Source organism: Callospermophilus lateralis, chromosome 12 (genome assembly GCF_048772815.1).
Source record: "Callospermophilus lateralis isolate mCalLat2 chromosome 12, mCalLat2.hap1, whole genome shotgun sequence".
In the NCBI taxonomy this organism is placed as follows: domain Eukaryota; kingdom Metazoa; phylum Chordata; class Mammalia; order Rodentia; family Sciuridae; genus Callospermophilus; species Callospermophilus lateralis.
Window position 1 is genome coordinate 22,255,978 of NC_135316.1, and position 18,866 is coordinate 22,274,843.

At 36.0% G+C, this 18,866-nt stretch overlaps 1 pseudogene; it reads left to right on the top strand.

Moving 5' to 3' along the window:
• The first annotated feature begins 6,962 nt into the window (after positions 1-6,962).
• Positions 6,963-8,269, top strand: LOC143411679 (anamorsin-like; annotated as a pseudogene).
• Positions 8,270-18,866: the final 10,597 nt, after the last annotated feature.

The window sequence follows — 18,866 nt, forward strand, 5'->3', positions numbered from 1 at the left end:
AAAAAATTGTAGCTTAAAATAATGATTAATTAATTTTCTCAAATCTTTGATCTGATGGGTAATTTGTCTGCAATTTTCATTCTCATTTCTTCATGCTTCTGTATCCATGTAAGGGACTGACTATGGTAACATTTAGGATGTCCGAATCTGTCCATGTGTCATTCATTTTCAAAGAGATTTGATCCATGCTGGGCTTCCTCACATATATTATTTATATTATAAGAAAATGAACGATCTCCTCACCGGCTCAGGAGTTTTACACCATCATTTCTGCCACATTCTGCATACTCAAAGAAGACCTAAGGCTGGTTTCAATTAATTATGGAATCTAATTAGCCTCTTTGTAAAAAGAAAGCAATGGCACCATTCTACTGAGATTTTCAAGTCAAGCATATTTGCAATAATAATATTGATTTTAAAGAAAAATGCAAAGTGTTATGTTTCAGACTTAACTTTAATGAGATAAAATTTTCAATATATATGCTATCCAATATCTCCTTTCTCTCTCTGTCCCTCACTGTTTCTTACTCTTTTTTATTGTGAGATGTCTTTAAGGCTTAACTTTACTCTTTGTTATTCTTTTTATTTTTCCATTTCTTTGAAGTATTTTCTACATCCCTGTTTCTTGGGAATCTATAATGTTAACTTTTAAAGCCATTTCATAATGCAAGTTAATGTCAATGTACCACACACTAAATGTCAAAAACCAGACACATCTTCACAGAATTCCTAAATCTCTATCAGGGAAATCTCTCTTTTTCTGGTTCCCTTTAATTAAATACAGAATAGTGGTTGTGCACTTGGCAAATTTACTTTTTTTTCTTTAAAAAATCTTATACAGAATCTCATAAGTTAAAATGTAAACAAGGTGATCATTAAGCTGTTTATTAATACAATACATATTTACAATCATTTTAATCAAGAAAATTGAAGATGTTTAGATAAATTTTTTAAAAACTGAAAACAAAGATGACCAAAATACAGTTGTTTTGTGTACAATAATCTACAATATAGTGTCTTTATTTTGCTTTGGTTTCATAACATAGGTAGATTTCTCAAATAGATGAACACCTACAAAATTTCAGGTTACAAATTAACCTGACATAACTTGTATAAAATGTGTGAAAGAAAAATTTGGACTTCAAAGTTAAATCACTATCAAGATTAAAATTGCTGGCATTACTTGCAATAAATTTGAAAAATAAGTAATATTAGGCAAAAAAAATACCTACAAGACACTATATTAAAGACAGAATTTATCTTTACTTTTGTGGATAATGATTAATACCCTGACTTTTTATGATGATTGTATTCAGGCAAATTAGGAAAATGATTTGTAATCAATGTTTAGGATCATCCCTAGAGCTTGCCTACTGCTCCTGATGGTTGCAAACATTGGCATCAACACTGTGGTTCTGGTTCTATAGGAATGCAGGGTGCAAGAGTCAGGATACCATGGAGATTTCCACCAACATTTCAAAGGAAGGTGTGGGAGGTGAAGTAAAGTGCATCAGGATCAGACCTTGTAGGTCTCCCCTGAGAGAGGGATGCATGGAGATTTAAGAATGAATCTGAAACAGTGGAGACCTCTGATATTAAGAGATGTCGATACTGTGGAATGTTTTCTAAGGAAATATGCAGAAATTGAGCACAGATAAGCCAACACATAGACCATGTGACTATAACCAGCACAAGCATAGGAGTGGAGCTAAACAAACCATTTAGAGAGAATATTCTGATGCCATGTGCTCCAGATGCTGGATTTGCCCAGCTAGATTTTGCTTCTGCTTTGGTCCCATCTCTTCTTTTCATGGCCTTAATTCTTCATTTTGGTATGGAAATGTTTACTATATGCCATAATATACTAATATATATATATATATATATATATATATATATATATATATATATATATATATATATATATAATTTTGCTTTTGATTTTTACAAGGGGTCAATTTGAGAGTTTCCTTTGAGTCTCAGAGGAGACTTTCAATTTAAACTTTTGGGCTAAGGGTCTGTCGATCTTATTTATTTTTTCAAAGAACCAACTCTTAGTTTTATCAATTTTTTCAATGTTTTTTTTTTTTGTTTCAATTTCATTGATTTCTGCTCTGATTTTAATTATTTCGTGTCTTCTGCTATATTTGCTGTTGTTTTGTTCTTCCTTTTCTAAGGTTTTAATATGTAGTGTGAGTTCATTTATTTGTTGGTTTTTTTCTTTTTTTGAGGTATGAACTCCAGGAAATGAATTTCCCTTTTAAAACTGCTGGAATTGTTAACAACATGGGGACTCTTTAAAATGAAGTAAAAAGTGTTTTGCATTGTAACATGGGCATCAGTTTGGGGGACAGGGGCAGAGTGTTATGATTTAGGTATGAGATATTCTCCAAAAGCTTACATGTGAGACAATACAAAAAAGTTTAGAGTGAAATGATTAAATTAAAAATGCATTAATGCACTTAGAGTTTAACTGGGTGTTAACTGTAGGCAGGTAGGATGTGACAGGAAGTGGGTCACTGTGGGTGTGCTTTGGATTTTATTTATTCTTTGATGAGTAAAATATTCTCTCTCTGCTTCCTGGTGGCTATGTCCTTGTCTGTATTCCTCCACCACACTCTTCCACCATGATTTCCTTCTTTACCCTGAGCCCTGAAGAATAGAGCTGGCCATCTATGAACTGAAACCTCTGAAGCTGTAGCCACCAAATAAACTTTTCTTCCTCTAAAACTGTTAGTCAGATCTTTTGGTTACAACAGTAAAAAAAAAATGACTAAAGGAATCTGCTATCTTATGTGCATACATGTACATTTAATCCTTTATAAATGTCTCATATCTTGACAAAGCAAAGTAAGAACATACATTATAAATTTTCCACTTTTGTATCATTGGTTTCCTTAAAGAAGTTAAAGAAGGAGATTTTACTCTATGGTGGATCCAGTGTTTTTTAGTCACATCCACACTTGCATATGAATTATTTAAATAAGTTCTTCACATCTCAATGAATACCTTGAAAAGGATCTTTGGAGGCATGTAAAAATGAAAATTAAGATTTAAACCATTGTAAAAATGAATACTTCATTATTATTAGCAGTTAAAAATACATTGGAATATATCAGTAGAAAGCATATACTTTTGAATAAAGACACATATCCCTTTCCCTAGAAATGGAATCCTAACTTTACTTGCATATGAAACGAGTTCTTACAGGTTTGTGTGTGATTTTCTCAACTTGGGTAGCTAGATGCCTGTGTATCTTAACAATTGCATCAGTATTTTACTAAGATAGCATCTTACTTAGATGCTGATGCAATTGTTAAGATGAAAGGGCAACTACCTGCATCTTTGGTGGAATACTATTTTATCTAAAAACCTAATTGACAGATGCATCATAAATGTTCACAGAGATTAGACAGATATTGTCTCAAAAATTAATAACATAAATCTATCATTTTAAATAATAGCTGATGATAGTTGTTACAATGATAATTTTCAAACTTTCAAGAAAAAATAAAGCTGGAAAAACATGTGTGCCACTGTGAACTTGACAGTTTTCTAATATCTAGATAATATTCTGATGAGCATACTGTGATGTTAATAAATGGATGATGAAATGTATTGATTTGTAGATTACCAGCCCAGTTAGCCAATATTTTCCAAATATCTACCAGATGATGTTATGAAAGTGAGCATTAGTAAAAGGTAATTTGATTGCAAGACAGATCAACAGATTTCATGTTTGTTAATTGTTGCTATTAATTCTTGTTTAAGCGGATTTTGTTTGGTTGATTTCTTCATTGCAATCAATCTTAACAAATAAATCAATTATTAACTTTTGTGTTGTTTCAAAAAATCCACACACATATTAAAAGATTATTACTAAATTCTTCCCTTTTCCAACTTAATGTTTGTACAGAGCCAAAACTTTTTCTTCATGTTTTAGTCAAACAAACATAAAACAGTTTGAATGAGAAGATATGAGAATCCATACATTAAAGTGATTTTCAAAATAAAAAAAAATGTAAACAATGTCACTTTCTTCAATATTTCTTTTTTATTTTGGAAGAAAGCAATTTTATATAGTAGGTTAAATAAAACATGTTTTTTTAAATTAAAGACTAGACAAATGAATTCATCAAGTACATTAAAAATGTATTTGTTTTGAATTCTAATGCTGAAATACTAATATATATAACTCACAAAATCAAAGGCTTATGGAATTTTAAGTAATTTTTTATTAGAACATTGTGGTTATACATAGTAGTTTAGTTCATCCTGACAAACTCATACAGGCGTGGACATCAATAATTGATTGTTAAGAGTGTGAAGAGTTTCTGTTTGAGAGCAACAACTCCAAATTTTCACCCATTTTGTATTTTATACTAATGTTCCTGTCATCAACCAATGTATTTCATTATATCTTTTCTGATGTTTCAAAACCCCTCTCTTCCACATGTTCCCACAAATTGTCCCACAGTAAACCACTCTGCTCAAACCTATATAATTTTGACACAACAACCAGATGGATCTAGGATGTTCCCTATGGGCTGTGTAGCAGCAGCAGTCATGGAAGAATAGCAGCAACAAATAGTTTTGTTTATTTTGTTTACCTGGGTATCCTCTAGATTTGATTTGAGTTACTTTATCACTCGTTTCATTTCTATCATAGTTCTTTGATGTAAATTCTTATGTTACTGGAATTATTTTAATTCTAAATAGACCCCAAAAAAATTTAAAATAAGGGTATGCAATTATTGAATATATAGCAAGAGATACAAAGGAAGGAGTTTAGGATGGGTTTAGCAACTTAAAAATGTCAATGAGAACATCATCTTTTGCTATTCCTTTGTTCTTTCATTTTCAGTATGTTTGTTTCCTTCTCAGAGTTGCTTCCAGTGGTCACAACATTGTACGCTGCACATTCATGTGCAACACCCTCCTCTGACAAAATCTCAAATCTCTCTTAGTATGACTAAGGAGGAAAATTGTTTGCTCAGGAGGAAAATTATTCACAGAACTACTGCCAACTTGTATGACTTCTTGGATTTCTTCAGCCATATTAAGCTTCTGCTCTAAATTAGCCATTGGGAAGGGTGACTAGTGTAACCAAAACCCTTCTGACATGAGAAATATTTATTGTCTTCTGGGGTTGGGCTGATGCCTGCTGGGCAAATGCCTGCTGAACAAATCCTTTGTTTTTTTCACCCAAGAGAAAGGTGTGAGCTGTTGCTCAGGTTATATATTTATTATCACGTTCTGTTAGGATGCACAAGGTCTCTGGATCCAAGAACAGATCATTACACACAATCCCCACAGGATAACAGGGTGAGAGCCTGATGTTACCGTGTACTTGTAATAAAGATGGACCTAGAATTTATGAGACTCAGAGGTTATATTGGGCAGTTGTCTCATCTGTCCCTCTTTCTTTGGGGAGAGAGAGTGAGCCTTCCTGGAAAGTTAAGGAGATCTGTTTCTGGGAGGGGATGGGCAAGCTCCAGCCTGCCTATAGTGGCATGTTAGTGAAACACTCGAGGGGAGATGAACTTTCATCTATCTTCAGAGCAATACACCAGCTCCAGCTTTTAAGGCATGTTTGCTATAGGTCATCCTTTGACACAACTGTATAGTGATTTTTGGTTTGGAAAACTCAGAGCAAGCACAAAATGAAAAAGAAAAAAAATGGAGAATTGTGGTCCAAACCATGTCATACCATAATTGTCCCTGCTTTTCATATGTGATCAACAGATTTCTGCCCTGGCAAGGGACTAATCAGGTTAACAAAACTCTGCTAAAACCTATATGATTTTGACTCAAATATGATAATTCTTTCATGAATACCAGAATACTTTTGGTAATGTGTGGCTAGGCAGAAGGAAAGAGAGTATATAAGTGGATTCTGGAATTTTAAATTAAGATTCCAAATTACTTTGTCATTGTAGATATAAACTAACTCCTTGTTTGATATCTTTAGTTCTTTTTCAGACTCCATTGGGAATCTAATCATCATTTGTAATATTGAATACATATGAAAATATATTCCTGAAAGCAAAGAATAAATCAGGTTTCAAAACTACCTGTTTCAAATCTACTGACAATGTATAGCTAGAAACCTTTTCTCTCTTAAATATATCTAGAGAGAATACTTTTGATTATGAAATAAATGTCCTAATTTATAGTAGGATAAAGGGACATTTGTTGAAAAAACTGTCACTACATGTAAAATGTTCACATGCAACCTAATTTTTCTGCCTTTAAACATGGCTGCCCTCGGTTATTTAATATGGAAACTCCTACAGATATTCATGGTCATGAAATAAAATATCGGAATTCTGTTTTTCTAATGAAAACTTAGGCAATTCGAAATGTGTGATAACAAGTAGGATAACAAAAATTGACATATTTTCAATCCTTCATAGCTTCTGGGATTTTGCCCTTGGTAATTCAGACTGTACTGTGCTGACAGTTTTCTAAGTTAAAGAGTTTGCTTTTGCTCAACTTGATGCCTGCTATTATGCGAAAATATTTTTCTGAGATTACTGAAAATTACTTTTGTGTTTTGTGTTTAATTTCTAAGTATAACAAAGCATAAAAGAATAAAATTAGCCCATTTCCTATTTCCAGCCTCGTGCCTAGGTAGGAATGTAGCCAAGGCTGTTCCGTGGAGAACCCCGGAGGCGCTGGCCTTGGTGGCCTTATGCCTTGGGAAGCAGGTGTGAGGGGCCGAGCCCAGCCCTGGACCTACTTGCCTGGGCTCCTGATGCTGTGGCTCCCTCCCCTTCCTGGGTTGTCTCCTTTGTCACTCAGTCATCCCCGGGCACTGATCGCTGAGGTGGCAAATACCTGAGCTCAGGCCATGGAGTCCAAGACCCAGTTCTACCTGGTAGCCAACTCTTGTGACCTTGTGTCCCGGTTCTCAGAAGTTTGCATCTCTGAAGCTTTTAGGTTCTGTCAACACTGGAGGAATGGCCTATTTTGGGATCTCAGCTGGCCAGGCTGTGGCAGTGGTCTGGGATAAGTCATTCCCTGTGGAGGCTCTGAAAGATCTGGTGGATAAATGTGGTGAGCCGCTTCTGCAGATTATGGTCGCCATTAGAAGATGGCGCTGGCTCCGCTGTGGTCTGTGACAAACAACTCCTTATTTGGGAGAGTTGGCGCATGGTTTTTCAACACCCTATGAGAAAGTTTCACGTGGCAGCTTCGCATTGGGGCTTGAGATGCTTTATTAAGGCTGGGAGGGGCATCCGAGAGAGGATTAGAAGAAATATCAAGGGCCTGAATAAACTGCTGAAAGAAGATTCCTGAGTTGTGTCTTCCTTGCGGGTAAGGGGTCGCAACAGATAAACTTCAAGTGTTAACTGGTGATGAAGGCCAAGTGTTGGTGGAGAACATGAGCCACCTGTTACGGTTTGCCCACAAGAAATCCAGCTTTGACTTTATCTTGTCAGGTGTAGTCCCAGGAAGTGTGACTCTGCACAGTGCCGAGGTTTTGGCTGAGATGGCCCACATCCTTAGGCCTGGGGGATGTCTTTTCCTGAAAGAACCAGTAGAGACAGCTGTAGATAAAGATAGCAAAGTGAAGACAGTGTCTAAACTGTGTTCAGCTCTGACTCTCTCTGGTCTTGTGGAAGTAAAAGAGCTGCAGCCAGAGTCCTTGAGTCCTGAGGAGAAGCAGTCTATCCAGTGACACCTGGGCTGCAACAGTGAGAGCCTGCTCTCTGTTCAGATCACAGGCAAAAAGCCAAATTTTGAAGTGGGTTCTTCCAGTCAGCTTAAACTTTCTATCACCAAAAAGTCTCCTTTGGTGAAACCTGCTGTGGACCCTGCCACTGCCAAGCTCTGGACCCTCTCTGCCAATGACATGGAGGACGAGAGCATGGATCTCATTGACTCAGATGAGCTACTGGATCCAGAAGATTTGAAAAAAAACAGATCCTGCTTCCCTAGGGGCTACTTCTGGTGGGGAAAGAAAAAAAGAGAAAGGCTTGTAAGGACTGCACCTGTGGCCTTGCAGAAGAACTAGAAAAAGAGAAGTTACAGGAACAGAAGAATGCCCAGCCCAAGTCAGCCTGTGGAAACTGCTACCTGGGTGATGCTTTCCGCTGTGCCAACTGCCCCTACCTTGGGATGCTAGCCTTCAAACCTGGCAAGAAGGTGCTACTGAGCGATGGCAATCTTCATGATGCCTAGGAGGACCCATGGGACACATCTGCTCTTCCACCACCTCCTTTCCCTCAGATCCCACCACTGGGGCTCCTCCCACCTCCTTGGACTCTCTGGCTCTCTGTTGGAAATCCCTTTTCAGGGTGGGTGCTTATAGACAGGGAAGCTGGCTGTGGGTGCAGTGGTGTGTAGTGCTGCTGTTTGTATCCAAAGACCCAGGCTTGATGGCCTGGCTTCCTGCAGCCAGGGACTCTTTCCTCATCTAGTGTTAGGAGAAGGGAGGCTGCCCAGAAGAGGCCCCTCTCCTGGTGTTACAGAAGCACGGACCAGACACTCTCGAGCCCAGACATCTTTGAGTGTCTGAACTCTGGGACAAGCTCCAGGCCCTGCCCCTCTCCTAAGTTCAGTCCTGCCATGTACCTGTCTTCCCAAGTTGGTGGTTTACTTGATATGCAGTTTTAGTGATGAGTCAACTGTCTCATGTCTCAATACCAAAGGAGTCACTCACAAGTGACTGTGATCTCATCCCATGTCTCTCTACCCCTTCCCCCCCTCACTTTAGTGTTGCATTTGTGTCCCGTGTCATTTCTGTTCCTCTATAGGTATTAAACTTGCATACTTCTGTGTATCCATTATAAAGAGAGGCTCTGTATGTGTGTGTGATATCTGTCACAGACATCCATCAGTAGGGACCATGAAACTGTCTTTCTGGAGGAACCTGGTGTCTCCCCACAAATAGGGCCAGCGCTGTGCTATGAAGTATGGCCTCTCTCCTCTACTGTGGAAGAGTCCAGGTTAGTAAGAATTTGGAGAGAAGTAGGAGAGCACTCTAAACCAACTGAAGTCTCTGAGCAAGAGACCCCTTTATTCTCCTCATGATCCACCCACACAGATCTGGAAACCAATCTTGCCAAATATTTGAAGAGATTGTGTGGATTTAAAAAGTGTTGATTCTCTCAGCTTGCTTTTGCTTACCCTGGTCCACATTGCTGGAATTATGGCTATGACTAAATTCTAGCTGGATTCCAAATCCTTTGTGGGAGGCAGAGTTTGGAGACAACCATTGGCCCCTGCCCTGAGTGACCTTGAGTTTGAGCAAGACCTGTGAATGCACTAGAATCTCCCTTCTGGGATTAGGTGAGGTTTTGTGGAAAAAGTAAAAGGATTTTGCAGAGATAATTAAAATCCTCATGGATTTAATGAAAAGGAAGATTTTCCTGAATGAGCCTGCCCACAGTTGATCCTTTAAAAGAACTTAGAGAAGGGAGAGCTTTCCTTACCCACCTTGTAGGAATCAGCATGACAGTTTGAGAGGCCCATAGGGCAAGAAATTCCTAGTGCAGACAAGTCCCCAGCACACAGTCCTCATGAAAATGGGGACCTCAGACCTTTGGAAGAACTGGAGCTCCAGGTGAGAGCACAGCCTGTGATGCCCTGATAGCAGTCTTCTGTGCCTGGACCTCATACAGAAACTGAGAATAGGGCTGGGATATAGCTCAGTGGCAGAGCGCCTGCCTGCAATGTTTGAGGCCCTGGGTTCCCTCCCCTGCACAGAAAATAAAATGGGTGCTTGTTTGATGCTGGAGAAGTTGAATGAGAAGAAGATAATAAACTGGTGTGTTAAGCAGAAAATAAAGAATAAAATTACAAATTTGTAGGGAGAAAAGGGAGAAAGTAAAATAAATAACCAAAAATTGTACACACGTGTTACCTATTTTTCTCAAATTAGCCATAATGAATCAGATGCTATTCATGTACAGTTGGTTAAAATCAATTTTATTACTTATTTATTTACTTTTACATAACTGTATTTTATATAGTTTGCCACAGTCTGGCTGGGCAAAAAATAGCCGAGCTGCCATGAGGCACTTGTAGGTTCAAAACAGGAGCTCCTTTATTGCCCGAACTCCCGCGAACGCCACCCACGCGGCCTTTCCTTGAACACCACCAACTGGAAATCCCTCCTCCAGAACTTCCCCAACCAATGCAAGAACTCCAAAGTAGCCGGCGCTGAGGCAGACAGCAGGGGTCTAGCTTGCTGGCGTCACCTCTCAACCACTCCCTTCTGGCAAAAATGCCATGCCTCATTCGGACTAGGCTGTGGCTCTCAGCATCTCCCCCCTTCTGTTTAATTAAACACCAAGCATGTGGTTTAGGGACTGTGCCTGTCTTAGGTTGTCCAATATTACATATGGTCCTTACTCGTCATGGGATGAGCTGACCTCAAGGTGTCAGCCTCCTGTCTTAGGTTGGTACCATTGTAATTGGATCTTACCCATCATTGACTACCGGTCCAGCATACAGCCATACTTGTGGATAGGCCTTTGCACCAGTGTGTGTGTGGGGGGTGAGGTTCTTTGCCTCACATCTGTTGGCCCCCAAATTTGGCCTTTGCACCAGTGGGGGGGTGAGGCTCTTTGCCTCACCTCTGTTGGCCCCCAAATTTGGCCTTGGTGCCAGTGGGGGGGGTGAGGTTCTTTGCCTCACCTCTGACGGCCCCCAAATTTTAGCTGAACGACCATCACAAGCAGAAGGGAGAAGGATACAGAAATGCCACAACACCAAGCCAATTGATGGCTCCTTTGGGAAAATTGTACCACCAATGACACCATCATCAAAGATATGCCAGCACTACCATAATTCGCTGCACCAACAGATAGTTCACAATGCATACAAGTGATACATAGTCCAGACAAGTTCTGCAAACAATTCAAAGCAGAGGAATCTATCAATATGTCCATTTCCTCAAAAAGTAAATTGACTCCTTGATTGAGCATCACTTGTTGAGTCATATTATTCATTGATGCATCAGTTTATACAGTTTGTTGTGATAGCTATCGCAGCAGTGATTGCTCTAATTTTATTCCTTAGTTACAGAAGCAAATTATTGCTTCCATATGGATGTAGATATGGTTTATATCTACAATCTCTCCTGTTAATCTCTCCTGTTTCTTATTTTTTCAATAGAATATCCATTCAATTTGCCATGTAAAGTACATTTATTGGTACTTGCAATAAGTTACATGGATAATTATATGGATAGATATATGGATAATTTTCTATGCTTTTCATAAACTATTTCTGGCATGTTAACATTTAATACATGATAGCAGAAAACATTAAGCATAAACTTTTCTTTTGTTATATGTTGTAACATGAAGCAAATGTATTTATTTTATTTTACTCTTTGGAATCAGAGATTGAACCCATTGGTGTTTTAGTACCACACCACATTCTTATTTCTTTTTTGCTTTTTATTTTGGAACAAGGACTTTCTAGGTTGCTTAGGGACACACTAAATTACTGAGGATGACTTAGAACTTGCAATCCTTCTGCATCAGCCTGGAAGTTACTGAGATAACCAGGCGTTTGTCACTGTGTTCTGTAAGCAAATGTATATATGTGTGGTTTTGTGATGGGCAGCACAATGTTTTCAAGTCAGATGAAGTGTAGCACAGGCTTACCTATCTCTGTATCACTGCAGAGGCAGAGAAGACTGTAAAGTGAGCATAAAGCTAAAAGACTTTTCAGTCATGACCATTCCCTTTTTTTATCTTAAATTTTAATTGTTTCTAATTTTATTAACTTATGTGTCTATAGAATGATACTCCAAAATTCTAAGTTTTTCTATTGTTATTTCTGTTCTCTTATTTCAAAATTTCCTTTTTCTACACCATATTCTTCAGACATTTTAGAATTTTATTCTATAACAAAATTAAGATTTAAATGCATTGCAGAATGGATACATAGCTATAAACCAATTAAACTTTGATTAGTTGCTTTACTGACTAAAAGAAACAAGATCCCCCCTAGAAAACCAGAAATTAAATTATTAATATTCCTAAGACTTTCATATGAATTTTATTAACATTTTTACCATAAAAATTATTCAAATAAGCTAAACTTGCCTGTATTTATGAATAAATTTACTTCAAGTTTTATATTAAGTACTTGCAAGTGCCAATAAATGTACTTTACATGGCAAAATGAAGGGATATTCTATTGAAAAAATAAGAAACAGGAGAGATTTTTCCCTCTAGATAAGAGATCCAAAGTGTCATCCATATGGCAGCAACAATTTGCTTCTGTAACTAAGGAAAAAAATTAGAGCAGTCTTCTAAAAGATAACTATATAAAATATAGTTATATAAAAGTAAATAAATAAGTAATAAAATTGATTTTAATGAACTGAACATGAATAGCATCTGATTCATTATGGCTAATTTGAGAAAAATAGGTAAAACATGCATAAAATTTCTGGTTATTTATTTACTTTCTCCTTTTTCTGCCTACAACAAATTTTTAATCTTATTCTTTTGTGCTTTGTTATACTTAAAAATTAAACACAAAACCCAAAAGTAAGTTTCATTAATCTCTAGGAAATATTTCCACATTGGAGCTGGGGTTGTGGCTCAGTGGCAGAGCACTTACCTAGCATGTGTGAGACCCTGGGTTCAGCATCACATAAAAATAAATAAATAAAATAAAGGTATTGTGTCCAACTACTACTAAAAAATAAATATTTTTTAAAAAGAAAATATTTCCACATAATAATAGGCATCAAATTATCCAAATAACTAAATATATTCATTAATTCACTAATTAAATGTTGAAATATTTAAAAAGATATGATGTTTTTCTTTACTTTTCTGATGATTTTTAACTTAGGGTCTTTTCTAAATATCAATTTTGATGTTGGTCCCTTCAACATCACATGTTTCTACCATGTAAATGAACTAATATGCTTTGATTTTTAGTACAAAGTTAGTATGACAAAAAATTCACATTGTTTCAAGTATAATTTTTTTATATATACTAACGTCCTATGGCAACACTAATAGCACCTGAAAAGCAAAACGTAAATTACAAAAAATATTTTAGGTTTTTTTTATTTCCATTTAATAAGTTACCCTGAAGTTAATTGATAAAGCCTTAGGCACCTTTAAAAGTAAATTTAGAATTTAGTATGTTTAGTTTGCCCTTATGACCCTAAATAGAATAAATTATTCAATCGACATGCAAAAAGTGGGTGAATGGATTAAAAACGACAATCCAACTGTATCCTGCTTATAGGAGACATTCAGTGAAGGGATTGAAGTAGATATTATATTGCAAGCAGAAACCAAAAAGACACAGAGGTTGCTATTGTTATATCATAGGACAGACTCTGGATAAAAAAACATAGAAAAAGACAAAGAAGGCCATTCATTATGTAGTAAAAAGTGGTCAGTTTATCAAGAGTCTACACAATTTTCTAAGATCTTCTTCTACTTCTCTCTATAGGGTTCTGTAGTTTTCATTGTATAAATCTTTCACCTCTTTTGTTAGGTTGATTCCCAAGTATTTTATTTTTTGAGGATATTGTGAATGGAGTGTTTTTCCTCATTTCTGTTTCAGAAGTTTTGTTGCTGATATACAGAAATACCTTTGATTTATGCATGTTGATTTTATATCCTGCCACTTTGCTGAATTCATTTATTAGTTCTAGTAGTTTTTTTGTAGACCCTTTTGGGTCTTCTAGGTATAGAATCATGACATTCACAAATAGTGATAATTTAAGATCTTCTTTTCCTATTTTTATGCCTTTAATTTCTTTCGTCTGTCTAATTGCTCTGGCCTGTGTTTCGAGAACTATATTGAATAGAAGTGGTGATAGAGGGCATCCCTGTCTTGTTCCAGATTTTAGAGGGAATGCCTTCAATTTTTCTCCATTCAGAATGATGCTAGCCTGCGGCTTAGCATAGATAGCTTTTACAATGTTGAGGAAAGTTCCTGTTATCCCTAGTTTTTCTAATGTTTTGAACATAAAGGGATGCTGTACTTTGTCAAATGCTTTTTCTGAGTCTATCGAGATGATCATATGGTTTTTATCTTTAAGTCTATTGATGTGGTGAATAACATTTATTGATTTCCGTATATTGAACCATCCTTGCATCCCAGGGATGAATCCTACTTGATCATGGTTCACATTTTTTTTTTTGATGTGCCTTTGTATCCAATTCACCAGAATTTTATTGAGGATTTTTGCATCTAGGTTCATCAGAGATATTGGTCTGTAGTTTTCTTTCTTTGAGGTGTCTTTGTCTGGTTTCAGAATCAGGGTGATGTTGGCCTCATAGAATGAATTTGGAAAGGCTCCCTCTTTTTCTATTTCCTGAAATAACTTGAAAAGTATTGGTATTGATTCTTCTTTAAAGGTTTTGTAAAACTCCGCTGTATACCCATCCAGTCCTGGGCTTTTCTTGGTTGGTAGTCTTTTGATTGCTTCTTCTATTTCATCCATTGATATTGGTCTGTTCAAATTGTATGTATCCTCCTGACTCAGTCTGGGCAAATCATATGACTTAAGAAATTTATTGATGTCTTCACTATCTTCTATTTTATTGGAATATAGGTTTTGAAAATTATTTCTAATTGTCTTCTGTATTTCTGTAGCATCTGTTGTGATATTGCCTTTTCATCCTGTATGTTAGTAATTTGAGTTCTCTCTCTTCTTCTTTTCCTTAGCATGGCTAAGGGTCTGTCGATTTTATTTATTTTTTCGAAGAGACAACTTTTAGTTTTTTTAATTTTTTCAATAGTTTCTTTTGTTTCAATTTCCTTGATTTCCACTCTGATTTTAATTATTTCTTGCCTTCTGCTACATTTGCTGTTGTTTTGCTCTTCCTTTTCTAGGGCTTTGAGATGAAGTGAGAGCTCATTTATTTGTTGGTTTTTCCTTTTTTTGAGGAACGACCTCCAGGCGATGAATTTCCCTCTTAAAACTGCTTTCATTGTGTCCCATAGAGTCTGTTATGTTGTGTCTGTATTTTCATTTATCTCTAAGAATTTTTTGACTTCCTCCTTTATGTCTTCTGTAACCCAATGATCATTCACTAACATATTGTTCATTTTCCATGTGATGTATGATTTTTTCTTCCTTCTTTTATTATTGATTTCCAGTTTCATTCCATTATGATCAGATAAAATGCATGGTATTATCTCCACCCATTTATATTTACTGAGGGTTGCCCTATGGCATTATATATGGTCTATTTTTGAGAAGGATCCATGTGCTGCTGAGAAAAAAGTATATCCACTTGATGATGGTTGATATATTCTATATATGTCAGTTAAGTCTAGGTTATTGATTGTGATATTGAGTTCTATAGTTTCTTTATTCAACTTTTGTTTGGAGGATCTGTCCAATGGTGAGAGAGGTGTGTTGAAGTCACCCATAATTATTGTGTTGTGGTCTATTTGATTCTTGAACTTGAGGAGACTGTTCATGGATAGGCAGAACTAACATCATCAAAATGGCGATATTACCAAAAGTTCTCTATAGGTTTAATGCAATTCCAATCAAAATCCCAATGACATTTCTTGTAGAAATAGATAAAGCAATCATGAAATTCATATGGAAAAATAAAAGACCCAGAATAGCAAAAGCAATTCTAAGCAGGAAGTGACAATCAGGCGGTATAGCCATACCAGACCTCAAACTGTACTACAGAGCAATAGTAACAAAAACAGCATGGTACTGGTAACAAAACAGACGGGTGAACCAATGGTACAGAATAGAGGACACAGAGACTAATCCACAAAGTTACAACTATCTTATATTTGATAAAGGGGCTAAAAGCATGCAATGGAGGAAGGATAGCATCTTCAACAAATGGTGTTGGGAAAACTGGAAATCCATATGCAACAAAATGAGACTGAATCCCCTCCTTTCACTATGCACAAAAGTTAACTCAAAATGGATCAAGAAGCTTGATATCAAATCAGAGACTCTGTGTCTGATAGAAGAAACAGTTGGCTCCGATCTACATATTGTGGGGTCGGGCTCCAAATCCCTTAATAGGACACCCATAACACAAGAGTTAATAGCAAGAATCAACAAATTGGACTTACTTAAACTAAAAAGTTTTTTCTCAGCAAGAGAAACAATAAGAGAGGTAAATAGGGAGCCTACATCATGGGAACAAATTTTTACTCCTCACACTTCAGATAGAGCCCTAATATCCAGAATATACAAAGAACTCAAAAAATTAGACAATAAGATAACAAATAACCCAATCAACAATGAACCAAGGACCTGAACAGACACTTCTCAGAGGAAGACATACAATCAATCAACAAGTACATGAAAAAATTCTCACCATCTATAGCAGTCAGAGAAATGCAAATCAAAACCACCCTAAGATACCATCTCACTCCAGTAAGATTGGCAGCCATTATGAAGTCAAACAACAACAAGTGCTGGCAAGGATGTGGGGAAAAGGGTACTCTTGTACATTGCTGGTGGGACTGCAAATTGGTGCGGCCAATTTGGAAAGCAGTATGGAGATTCCTGGGAAACTGGGAATGGAACCACAATTTGACCCAGCTATTGCCCTTCTCAGACTATTCTCTGAAGACCTTAAAAGAGCATATTACAGGGGTACTGCCACATCGATGTTCATAGCAGCACAATTTACAATAGCTAGACTGTGGAACCAACCCAGATGCCCTTCAATGGATGAATGGATTAAAAAAGTGTGGCATCTATACACCATGGAGTATTACGCAGCACTAAAAAATGACAAAATCTTGGAATTTGCAGGGAAATGGATGGCACTAGAGCAGATTATGCTTAGTGAAGCTAGCCAATCCCTAAAAAACAAATACCAAATGTCTTCTTTGTTATAATGAGAGCAACTAAGAATAAAGCAGAGAGGAAGAGCAGGAAGAAAAGATTAACATTAAACAGAGACATGAGGTGGGAGGGAAAGGGAGAGAAAAGGGAAATTGCGTGGAAATGGAAGGAGACCCTCATTGTTATACAAAATTACATATAAGAGGTTGTGAGGGGAATGGGAAAATAAACAAGGAAATAAATGAATTACAGTACATGGTGTAGAGAGATAAGATGGGAGCAGAGGAGAGGGGGGATAGTAGAGGATAGGAAAGGTAGCACAATACAACAGTTACTAGTATGGCATTATGTAAAAATGTGGATGTGTAACCGATGTGATTCTGAAATCTGTATTTGGGGTAAAAATGGGAGTTCATAATCCACTTGAATCTAATGTATGAAATATGATATGTCAAGAGCTTTGTAATGTGTTTAACAACCAATAAAAAAAGAAAAAAAAGAGTCTATACAAACTGTACCCAATATATAATAATATATACACCCAATATCTAATAATCTAAAACAATAAAACAAACATCAAGAAATTTAAAGGAATTTATGTACTGCAACACAATAATTGAAAGGATTTCCAATACCCTACTTTCAGCAATAGAAATATCATCCAGATAGAAAGTCAGTCAGGAAATTTTGGACTTGAACTAAACCTTAGAACAAATGTACCTAACAGAAACATACAGAAAATTCCATCCAACAGCAATAATTCTAAAGAATCCATGAACAATTTTCAGACAGGTAACATTTTAGGCCACAAAACTATATAAATTAAGAAGATCAAAATCATATCAAGTATCTCTTCAGACAACAAGGGCATTAAATTAAAACTAAGCAATAGGATGAATATTAGAAAATTTGCAAATATGTCAAAATTAAACATTGTACTCTGAATAGATTAAAGAAAATTTTAAAGGCAAAAAAATTAAGTATATATTTTGAAGAAAAAAAGTGATACAAAATATTCCAAAACTTATAGAACTAAGAACAAATTTTAAGCAAGAATTTATAGAAACTCTACCTAAGAAAGAATAAGCATGTCAGATAAATTACCTATGTTACTTATGCAACAAAGAACTAAAAAAAGAAGAACTAACCACAAGTTAGTAGAAAGAAGGAAAAAATTAAAAGAACAGGAATAAATGAAATAGAGACAAGCAAAACAATAGAAAATACCAACAAAACTAAGATTTGGTTTTTCTAGAAAGATAAAATGTATAAACCAATGACAAAGAGAAATTGATTAAAATCTGTATGAAGAGGAGACATTACTACTGAAAACACATAGTAGACAATTATGCACAATTATATGCCACAAACTGGATAACTTGAAAAAAATTGCTAAAATCCTAGAAAAATATCACCTACCAAGACTGAATCATGAAGAAATCAGAAGTTTGAACAACACATTGAAAATTAGTAAGGGTTTTAAAACAGTCTTAAGAGTCTCACAGAAAATTAAATGCCAAGATCAGATGGCTTAATGACTGAATTCTACCAAACATCTGAAGGACTTTAATATTGGATCCTTCTCAAACTCTTCAGAAAAAAGGAAAGGAGAGATCAATTTCAAGTTCATTTTATAAGACCAAGAATATACTTGTATCAAAGCCATATCTAGAAAGTACCAATAAAGAAAGCTTCAAGTTCATACCCCTGATGAACACAGATGCAAAAGTCCTCAACAAAATACTAACAACCATCTTCAAAAGTACATTAAAAGTAGCATTCGTGATAATTGTCATTCTGACTGGAGTGAGAAGAAATGTTAGTTTTGATTTGCATTTCTCTAACTAATTGCTAGAGATGATAAACACTTTTTCATATGTCTGTTGATCAATTATATTTTTCTGTGAAATGTCTGTTCAGTTCCTTAACCATTTATTGGTCAGCTTATCTATCTATTTATTTATTTTTTTGTTTATTTATTTATTTAGTTAGTTAGTTAATTATTGGTGTTAATTTTTTTTTGAGTTATTTATATATCCCCGAGATTAGTGCCCTACCTGAGATGCATGTGGTAAAGATTTTCTCCCAT